The following is an 8817-nucleotide window of genomic DNA, read 5'->3' as shown; positions in this document are numbered from 1 at the left end:
TTGGTTAAGCCCCACTGACAATTCATGTTCTGCCTCAGAGGACCAGCCAATGGCAGAGGAGAGGAGACAATTCTAGCTCCCACCACACTTCTGGGCACAGGACTGAGGCTGTGGCATAGGGACAAGGGGACCAGCCAAAAGAAAGAGTGATTTTATCCTCTCCAGGCCTGAAACCTCTGCCTAGAGATGATTGAACCATGCCTACATGCCATGCATGTATACCTTGATCAAAGCTTGTTGAGTATCTCAATAAAACAAAATATCTGCTTTTTTCTGATATAAAAACAGTAATGAAGTACTTTTGGATACATAGGAATAAAGATGCTGTTTGGGCATAGAAAAATATGAGATAAACTAAAATGACTATGGGGGGTAATAAATGAGGGGATAATAAAGGACTGAGAGTGGTTTCCACACATGAGAAGAAAAGGAGACAAAACAGAGAAGAAACAGATTAAAGTTACTGTCAATGTTGTAGTTACGTAGCTGGATGTTGGGATCAAGGGAATTTATTACATTATCAGAATAAACCAACAATAAAATAAAATGAATTGAGATGAAGTAGAGCCACACATGAAATCAGAGTGATAGCATCTTCTGAACTGAGGATTAGGATTAATCTAATTCTGCACATCTGATTATTATAAAAATAAATGAAGAAACAAAGATACAAACAAATAGAGAATAACCAGTGGAATGAATGAGCGAATGAATGAGTGAATAGTATATCTCTTTCAGTACAGTAATTTTTTATTCTAGTGCTGGATCTGATGACCAGGATCTTTCCTGATGTAATTTATTTGGGGTAGGGAGAATCTACTTTATGGAGAGATACTGAAATGAGGAAGGATGTTGTGATTAATAACAGAGCAGTTGGAACTATTCTGAAAATGTGTTGGTCGGCATTGAGATGCAGTCCAAACCTTGGCTCATGTCTTAGGGTCACAGAACTGTAGCTGTTAATAGCAGTGAATGATGGCAGTGAACCATACCATCTGAAAATGTAGATGTCAGCTGTGTTTCCTTCCTTCCTTTCTTTCTCTCTCTCTCTCTTTCTTTCTCTCTCTTTCTCTCTCTCTCTCTCTCTCTCTCTCTCTCTCCCTCTCTCTCCCTCCCTCCCTTCCTCTCTTACCTCCCTCCCTTCCTTCCTTCCTTCCTTCCTTCCTTCCTTCCTTCCTTCCTTCCTTCCTTCCATATTAGTTTTGTAATGCAATTGGCATTTACTTATCTTGGACAGAAAGAAAGACACTACTTTAAGTTTTATGAAGCTGAGAATGACCCAGATTTTGCCCTTAGGAACTTACAGTCTTGTTGGGGTGACACACAGGTAAGCAGGTCATACCTACTTGGAAGGGAAACATAAATCAGGTGAAGATGTGCAATGAATGTCTGGAGAAAAGATGAGTAGCAGGGACCAGGGAAGTTTTCAGGAAGAATATGAGTGTAATGTGAAGGATGAATACATTTTCTGGGAATGTAATCCAGCTATTCTCATTTTCATGACTCACTTTAATGGCCAGGCATTAGTGTCCTTCAAATAACATTTGTGTTAGAAAGTCAGGAGAGTTTTAGGGACCAAATCTAATTCCTAATTCTCTGATTAAGGAGGAGAATCATGATGGTTAAGAAATAATTTCCTTTTATCATAAATTTACACTGATTAATTTTTACCATTTCTTTTCTTTTGGGGAGGGATTTCTTCCTCCTTTTTTCTTTTTAAATGCAGTCTTCAGAACCAAATAAATTGTGAAACTGAGATTGGCCCCTGATTCTTTTGAGATTCTCAAGAAAGTGAATCAACTTTGCATGAATTTAAAAGATATTTTCAAGCAAAACTGTGAAGCGCTTGGCTGAAGTTTCTAATTTTAATATTTTGGCACATTACACAAGCAAATAAAGGTCTCATTTTCATATACACAGAGTCTCTCTATATAAAAGTCTACTTGTCTGTATATAGACACACATATGTGTATATCTATAAATGTAGGTGTAATAACTGAAACTTTATTCTAGCGAGTAGTAGTATGCATAATATACTCTAAGAGCAGCCTTTCAATGCCAGTTAATGTTTATTCTTGAACAAATCTATACAAAAGTAGCCAGTTATCTCTTTGGGTTAAAAAAAAACATTGAAATGTTTAGGATGACTGAAACAATCATTCCTCAGAGAGGAAGGAACCCTAAGCATAAATATATAAATGATAGAAAGAGTCACTTTAGTTCTATAGTTTACAGTTTGAAATACCTCTCAGGTTATAGTTTGTTAACTTTGGGAAAAGTTGGAGAGGAGGTTGGCAATTATCTGATGGAACAGCTTTTGTAACTTCTCTACAAATTGAAAAAACTTCCATTTGATATATTGCTCATTTCTTGGTTAATTTTACTGAAGCTCTTATTTAATCTTCACAGAATAGTTTCCATTTAAACAGGAAAAAAATGCTTGGAGGATTTTATTCACCATGTAATCTTTCTCCCTTTCTTATACATGTTGCCACACTTAAAAATCATCATGAGTCACCTTCATCAACCCTGTTAGACAAAGTCTCTTCTTTAGTCCAAAAGGTTCCTAATGAAACTAGCAAGATTAGAATTATTAATCATCTGAAAAATATGAGCTAGTATAATTCTACTTTTGGTGCTAAATGGTGATTTTTCTTTTGAATTCTTTATGATGACTGTTGAATTATACAAGTAAATTGCAATTAACATGGCACTTTGGTAAGTCTGAAAATAAGGTGTTTCTCTACAAGGGAAGAAATCCCTACCCCCCTCTTTTTTGTGACAGGGTCTTGCTCTGTCACCCAGGCTGGTGTACTGTGGTGTGATTATGGCCATAATCCTTTCACCTTAGCTCTCCAAGTAGCTGGGACTACCGGCACATGCCATCATGCCTGGCAAAGTTTTGTATTTTTTTTTGAGAGATGGTGGTTTCCCATGTTGCCTAGGCTGGTCTTGAGCTACTGGGCTCAAATGATCTGCCTGCCTCAGCCTCCCAGAGTGCTGGGACGATAGGTGTAAGCCACTGCGCCAGGCCTCACTATTTTTTGAGAATTAAAGGGCCATTAACTCAGGGGATACCTTATTGATGTTTATGAAGTGTTGGGGGAGGGGGAGGGCTCTTCTAGATAATTAGGTTTGTGAGGAGTTTCTGACTAAATAAGATTTAGGGACTAGCTATCCTAAGAACCGCACTTTGGTCCAGACTTATTTTTGCCCAGCCTTAGAGTCAGGGCTCACAGTCAGAGGTGACGGTCAGATGGGGAGTAAAGGGGAGTCCAGGAGATGGAACTTGCCTGTCTATTGTACTAAAGGGACCACACCACCTGCATCCTGCCTCCTCTGGCTCCGACCTTATGAGGAGTTTCTTTTCATATGCATGAGTTCTTCCTTCTCATAGATGCTGTCCATTCTACAGTTCATCCTAAGAACTGGTAATATGAAGAAAAATACTTAGGATAAATGTTTTCCCACAAATTTCTAGTGTATTAAAAAAATCCTCTGAATCATGGGGAGCTTGCAGGAGGAAGTTACTTCCTGCAGAGTGAATCCAGTAGGTAACAGTGTGACTTCATTACGGTAAACAAATTGTATTACCCTCAGTGATGGGACACAGAAAGACCATGGTGGTTTCACTATCACTATTGGATTATAATGTGCAAACCTAATAATATGGTAAAGACAGAAACTGATCTGAGCATGAACAAGGCTCACTACAACTTGAAGCTTGTGATGGCAGCTTCATTTAGGTGTCAAAGGCAGAGATGAGTTATAGCCACAGCTGCCTGGCTTTGCTCTGAGTTCCATGGAATGAAAACAGTTCAGCCACCACTCTCAGCAGTGGGAAAATGGCTCAGGATGAGGAAGGAGGGTTGGCAGTGGTGAAATGTGCAGGGAGAAGGCGATGAAGAAAGAGGATCAACACAGAGATCCATGGTAGGGAGGAGAGAAGATGAAGATAAGAACATAGGAACAAGTTATTCATTCATTCAGCAAGCATTCATTAAGCGGATTCTAATGTGTCAGATTCCTCTTGGTAAGTGCTGGAGGTTCAGAGATAGATGACGTGGGTCCAGCCCTTTAGGAGACCAGTCTGGTGTGGTAGTTAGGAATGAGAAGGTTGAGGGAAGACTGGCAATATCCAAGATGACAATATAATGTTGACAGGGGCATGTGACTGCTTTTCAGGGTGTGATATGGTTTGCTCTGTGTCCTTTCCCAAATCTCTCTCAAATTTTAATCCCCACATGTCAAGGGAGTGACCTGTAATCCTCACATGTCAAGGGACGGAAGTGATTGAATTATGGGTACCGTTCCCCTATGCTGTTCTCATGATAATAAGTGAATTCTTAAGAGATCTGATGGTATAAATGGTAGTTTTTCCTGTGCTCTTTCTTGCCTTCCACTTCTGTCATGTAAGTTTCCTGAGGCCTCCCCAGTCATGCAGAACTGTGAGTCAACTAAATCTCCTTTCTTTATAAATTACCCAGTCTCAGGTATATCTTTATAGTAGTGTGAAAATGGATTAACATAGGATGGTACAGAAGGTGGTGGTGCATTAAGGCTGGTTTCCAAAAAGGGTGATGGCTAAGCTGACTTCAGCTGAAGCCAGACGGAAGGTGATAGTGATCGAGTCCAGGGACAGGACGAAACCACAGAAGAGCTTTACAGGAGGACCATGATGAAACAACAGGGAGGCAGATACACACAAGGATTGTGTGGTGGAGAAAGGAAATGCTCAAGGCACGTGGCCTGAGAGGGGGACACAGAATGGGAACCTTTGGGGAAAGAGACTCAGGAAAGTGGACACAGTACAGGTGCCCTGTAATTACAGAGTTGGACTCCTAAGTAAATAGCGAGTATATGATTCTGTGAACTGATTCCTAAAAGAATGACTAGAGTTGTCATTGGCTGCACACTGGAATTGCCTGGGGAGCTTCAAGATGCACAGGGGCCTGTATGCCGCCTCCTGCTCCAGAGATCCTGATCCAAGTAAACTGAGATGCAGGCTGAGCATCGAGGATTTAAAAAATCCTGTGTGACTCTGCACTATAGCCACAGTTAAGAACAAGAATTAACTCAATGTGTTAGTTTTGTCATAAACAAAATGAAGAAAACAATATTGCCTAACTCAAGATTAAGGACAAAAATAATTTTAAGGCAATAAAGAGGGTTGTTGATGTGCAACACTTGTTCTCAACTTGGGATAATTTTGCCCCGAAGAAGACACTTGGTAATGTCTAGAGGTATTCATTCATAAATGTAAACATTTTGGAATTTTCTTTGCCTAGCTCTTTGGGCTTAAGGGTCTTTAAATTAAGGATCAAATAGAAATAACACTAGCTGTTGCTTGTTGTGAGGTTACTACGTGTCATGTAATATGTTAAGAACTTTTATCTCTATGATCTTATTTGGTCTTTATAATAACCCACATAATTTAGGTGCTACTAATTCCATTTTATAGAAAGAAAATCGAGGCTTAAATAGTAGAGGATCTTGCCTAAGTTCATGCAGAAAGCAAGTAAAGGAGGGAGGGTCTGTCTGATTGCAAAGACTGTGCACTTAACAGAAGGCATAAAATGTGGTTATAAGGAAAACATTAGACAGGGAGTGATCAGTATATTAGGACTTTTGACTCCTCCCTGCCTGTGTGTGCACCTTCTAGTCTATCTCTACCAGCTTTTTCCCAGATCTCAACCTTCCATAGAAGCTGCCACCATAGTGTCAATCATTTGGGGCAGTGGTTTCCAAACTCTATTCATCATATTATCCTCAGTGAGCAATTTTTGATTAGGTACCCCAATATATAGGTATTTGTTTAGACATTATGTGCATATTCTATGTTGCATATCATATACATTTTAAAACATAAGTAAACACTAAAACTTTTTTTTTAAAGGATAAGATAAAGCATAAAAGTCCTAGCCACGTGCAGTGGCTCACACCTGTAATCCCAGGACTTTGGGAGGCCAAGGTGGGCAGATAACGAGATCAGGAGTTCAAGACCAGCCTGACCAACATGGCGAAAACCTGGCTCTACTAAAAATTAGCCTGATGTGGTGGTGTACGCCTGTAATCCCAGCTACTCAGGAGGCTGAGGCAGGACAATTGCTTGAATCCAGGAGGTGGAGGTTACAGTGAGCCAAGATTGTGCCACTGTACTCCAGCCTGGGCAACAATAGCAAAACTCTGTCTCAAAAAAAACAAAAAACAAAAAACAAAAAACAAAAAAAGCATAAATGTCCTAATGCTTTCTTTCTATATTACTCCCTGTGGTAAGTGGATCCATTTTGGACGGATGGAGAGGGTTCCTACTGGTTTTGTTATGTGTGCCAAGGACTCCTTTCTCCTTTATTATAACAAAGGTAAAGTTACATGTATTTTCAAAGTAATATTAGCTTGGAAACTAAGTGAAAAAGACAAAAAACATAAAACCATGTAATTTCTTCACCTGATTTAACTAAAGCTCAGCCACAGCTAGCTTGACTGAGACAGTGTACAGGACTCTAGCACCCTGTTTTTTTCTGCACTCAGACTTCTTGGTAGACAAGGTAGAGGATAAAATAGGTAAAATAGATATTGTGCCCCAGCAGTATCTGTCTATAGGCTTACTTGAAGGTAACACTTGTGTCTTCTGTAAATGTTTGAGGATGTATACTTTTCTTGTGTTCTTTATTCTTGATTTCCTAAGATCCCTTTTTTTTTTTTTGTTTTTTTTTTTGTTTTTTTTTTGTTTTTTTTTTTTTTGAGACAGAGTTTCGCTCTTGTTACCCAGGCTGGAGTGCAATGGCGCGATCTCGGCTCACCGCAACCTCCGCCTCCTGGGTTCAGGCAATTCTCCTGCCTCAGCCTCCTGAGTAGCTGGGATGACAGGCACGCGCCACCATGCCCAGCTAATTTTTTGTATTTTTAGTAGAGACGGGGTTTCACTATGTTGACCAGGATGGTCTCGATCTCTTGACCTCGTGATCCACCCGCCTCGGCCTCCCAAAGTGCTGGGATTACAGGCTTGAGCCACCGCGCCCGGCCTCCCTAAGATCCCTTTTTGAAATATTCCACTCTACTATTGATCGAACTAATAGGAAAGAGGGTTTATTTAACCAATATTTATTGGTCGAAGATGAGCAGAAGGTCAAAGACATCAGCTGAGCTGGCAGCTGCAGCCACACTGGTTCGGAATCCCAGGAATTATCGGTAGAATTGGGGCAGACCCAAGCAAGAAAATCCAGAGTGGAAGAGTGAAGCAAGGGAGGTGACAACAAGGCTTCCTGTAGCTGGGTCATATCGCCTTGTCAGAAATCCTGATTCATCCTTGTTCGTCTAGATGCATTTGGAACTTTCAAATATTATGTCCCATCATTTCTTAAAGCAGCGTAATGGAAAGATTGAAATTGGGATTTCAATAATAAGAAAGCAGTGGTGTTATTGTTGATATTATAATTGAAGAAATGAACTTGATACTTTTGAATTCTTGGGAAGTTAAGAATTTATAAACAAAGCTGAGGATTAGAAAGTTTTAAAGCAATAGCTATTAAATGGAACTGTACTAACATATTTATGCCATCAGACAAGCAGTTAGAAGGAGGAAAATGATTAGTTCTCTGCATGGCATCTTTTATATCTAAGGATGAAGAAGCAGATGGTCTTGTTATCAGTTTGCACATTTGTCTAAAAAAAAAAGCAAACAGCACAGGTGGAGGACCCACATTCCACTCCACACGGCACATGTGGTAAGAGTCTGGCTGGGGGTTTGTGATGGTAGATGATGCTTATGAGCCTGACATTATTTCGGTGCATTCCCGGTGCTCTGAACCTTGAGCAAGAGGCCACCCTGTTACAAGTAACCATACTTCAAATGCGTTTGTGCAAGACTTTGTTGATATTAGGCCTGAAAGATGTCCTGTATCACTTCTTTGTCTTTATTATTCAGAAATCATTACCAAATAATTGGAATTCAATTCAATGAAAATTTGAAAATTTTTTGATTATGCATCCTGATTGGGCATTTTGGCTCCAAGGTAAAGAAACATAATAGTAGTAATTCCTACCTTATGGGGTTTTAAAGTATTGAATGACTAATATCTGTGAAGTCCCAGCATTCTTCTTGATGTCCAAAGGAAGAGGTTACAGAATTCATGCCCCAGATTAGTTACTTTTAGCCCATTGAATGCACACACAGTTTGGCATAATGTATGGACTAATTAGTCTATTCCTGTGATTCTATCTGTAAATTGCAGCCTAGTGGAGTCCACGCAGGAGATGGACTTTCAGGAGAGGCCTCACTGCCCTGCTCTACTGGACATTTTTCTGGCTTCTTGTAGGAGTACTAGCTCTTATTTCTCAACTGTATGGTGTCTACTTGGCTGTCCTCTGGTTTGGCACACAGCCTCCTGTATTTTTTGAACCTCTTGTCTCTTTTCCTCCTTTCTACAGCTACTTGATCTTTCTTTCTCCTTCAGCTTCCTATCCCCAACGGTGCCAGCCTGTAGCCCTTGGCTCTGTCTGTTTCCTGCTGGATGGCACCAGGGAACCCTCTCTTGGGGGAGGGAGAGGGGCAAAAAAAAAAAAAAGAGGATTCCACATTGATCTACCCTTAGGGTATGGTGTCCACATGATAATCAAATGGGCTAGATTATAATCTCATGATCCTCTATTGCTTTTCATGCTAAAAGACTATTAATGTCTTTCAATTATTCTGTTTGATGCTAAACCCCATGAAGAAGAAACTGGAAGAAAAAAATCTGGTCCCAAAAGTTGTATGGTTGCCCTAGTGCAAGGGACTTAATGAATGTTTAATATATTATGGATCTTACTATTTTT

Source organism: Saimiri boliviensis, chromosome 15 (genome assembly GCF_048565385.1).
Source record: "Saimiri boliviensis isolate mSaiBol1 chromosome 15, mSaiBol1.pri, whole genome shotgun sequence".
Taxonomy (NCBI): Eukaryota; Metazoa; Chordata; class Mammalia; order Primates; family Cebidae; genus Saimiri; species Saimiri boliviensis.
Note: the sequence above shows the minus strand (reverse complement) of the source record.